The following is a 2590-nucleotide window of genomic DNA, read 5'->3' as shown; positions in this document are numbered from 1 at the left end:
TCTTTGCTGAAATCACCACCAGCAGCAGTGAGTTCCAGACCCTAACTGATCTTACTGTGAAGAACCCCCTTCGCCCCTTGTGCTGGAATTTTTTTTCCACCAATTTTAGGTGGTGGCCTCTAGTTTTTGTAATGGAGTTAATTTTAAACAGTTTATCGCTAATGTTGCTGCCACCATTAAACATTTTGTACATGGAAATCATATCCCCCCTTAATCTCCTCACCTCCAATGTGAACATGTTTAAATTTAGTAGCCTCGTCTCGTAGCTCTGGTCCTCCATACCCCTAATTAGTTTGGTTGCCCTCCGCTGGACTTTTTCCAACTCAAGGACATCTTTTCTTAGTACTGGTGACCAGAACTGGACCGCGTACTCCAGTAAACCTAACCCAAGTAAAACAAATGTAAACTGCAAGAAGCATTTTATTATTTTTAGCTTATTTTATGTGTATGGGAACATGTAACAAACATAAAATAGGTGTTATCCCAATTTGACTGCTAAAGTGGAAATATTTTTTTCTTTTTTACTTCCACCGCTCTAAGCTTGCTCCTGTGATGGACTACAACCTCAATACAAACTAGTAGTCCTATCACTGGAGCCATTTTTTAAACTTTATTTTATTGTTTATCCGATTAACCGATTAATCGAACTTAATAATCGGCTAACTAATCGATTTTGAAAATAATCGTTAGCTGCAGCTCTAATATACTTTAAGGCAGGCTCAGACAGAATAGCATCTGTATTCAGAGGCGTAACTAGAACCTTCAGGGCCCCGGTGTAAGAAACCATGAAGGGCACCCCCAATCCTCCACCGTCATGGCACTGTGTGGTTAACAGGACGGCTGCTGAGGTCCCCAGCAAGCCCGGGACCTCAGACAGCTGCTTCAGTTTTAAAATTTAGTGTCAGTGTTCTGTCGAGAACGCCAACCCAGTATCTGCGTTTTCGCACAGACGGGATTAACGAGGAAACCGGCATTTATTTACAAAGTATTAGTTTGTAATGGTTAATTGTGACTGTTAATAATATGCCGTCCATGGCAGTAAATGATGGATGGAATATTATTAACGGTCACAATTAACAATTTAAACTAAATACTTTGTCAATAAATCCCGGTTTCCTCGATAATACTGGTGTGTGCGCAAGCGCAGATACTGAGGTCGGCAAATTCGACGTCAGTGTTCTCGACAGAAAGCCGGTATCTGCGTTTAGTATCGGGGCATTTAGTATCGGGGAGTATGAGTACTCGTGAAAATGCCCAGTATTGGCAGTGGTGCGTCCCTACGTAAAAATACAATGCATTGCTGGGACTTGTAGTCCTGCATAGTTGGTGCTATTCTGCATTGCGGTATAATGATTATACAGCAATGCAGAATACCACCAGCTATGCGGGACTACAAGTCCCAGCAATACATTATAATAAAAAAACAGCACTGCAGAATACCACCAGCATCCCCTCCCCCCTCCCAGGCCCAGACTTACCTTACCTCTCCTGCAGGACCCTCTTCTGCGTCTTGGAGGCCAGGGGGCGGAGCTAAGGGGAGAGGGTCCTCACATAGCAGAACGTGCTGCCTGGCGGTGCCTGCAGCACATTCTGCGCGACTAGTGACAGCCTCTCCATCCCTGCCGCACAGCTGCCCGTACATGCTGCGGGTGGCAGGGCAGCGGGGAAGGAGAGGCACACTTCCTCGCTGGGCCCCCCCCCCAACAGGCGTAACGTCAGGGCCGGTGGCAATTGCGACCCAGGTACGGTAGTTACGCCAGTGTCTGTATTCACATACAAAAACACAATCACCTAGCTCTTTTTGCTGCTACACTTTCAGGAATCAAGGTATGAGAAATGCTTATAAATCTAAACTGCTTGGATTGCAAATGACCACACTCCTGTTTGCTGATCACATGACATCAGAGCACTATATGAAGCTCAATGCAGCGCGCTCACATACAGCAATCCTCGTTAGTATAGTGGTAAGTATCCCCGCCTGTCACGCGGGAGACCGGGGTTCGATTCCCCGACGGGGAGGCTCAAATTTTTTTTTCTTCTTTCCTCGCTATATTTAATGTGTTAAAACTATATGTACGGTATTGTTCTTCTAAGAAGAAGAATCTTTATTTTCCTGTAAGCAGAAGTTGCTCATATGTGGTATTTTTAATAATAAGGGAATACATTGTTTGCAGTATCTCACTATATTTTAGCACAATGTGTGTACATTGAAATAGAACTGAATGTACAGTATTTAGGATTCAACACATTCTTTATGGCAGAATATTAAAGGGTCGGTCATAAAAAATAAGCAGATCATTTAATATAAAGGGCTCAGTGGAATGCAAGGCTGTATTCTGCAGGAGAAATATTTGATGTAGGAGGAGCACAGCCATGTGTTATGAGATGAGCATACTGTGAAAGCTTCATCCCTTCTACAGTAACTTCTGAACACACAATTCATCGTTTACTTCCCCCGCTTCTCTTCTGTGAACACATCAAAGAAACAGTACATAGGTACAATCCCAGATTCAGTTAGGGTAAATCATAGATCCCAACTATACGCCTTCTGAAACCAAATACCTTCCCCTTAAACTGACCATATCAGGGA

At 43.6% G+C, this 2590-nt stretch overlaps 1 non-coding gene across 1 annotated transcript; it reads left to right on the top strand.

The window, feature by feature from the left end:
* The first annotated feature begins 1947 nt into the window (after window positions 1-1947).
* TRNAD-GUC lies at window positions 1948-2019 on the top strand. Its single transcript has one exon. It is a non-coding gene; the product is annotated as a tRNA-Asp (tRNA).
* Window positions 2020-2590: the final 571 nt, after the last annotated feature.

The sequence above is a fragment of the Nanorana parkeri genome, unplaced genomic scaffold (genome assembly GCF_000935625.1).
Source record: "Nanorana parkeri isolate BGI_ZX_2015 unplaced genomic scaffold, ASM93562v1 scaffold99, whole genome shotgun sequence".
NCBI lineage: Eukaryota > Metazoa > Chordata > Amphibia > Anura > Dicroglossidae > Nanorana > Nanorana parkeri.
This window is presented reverse-complemented; position numbering and strand designations above follow the sequence as displayed.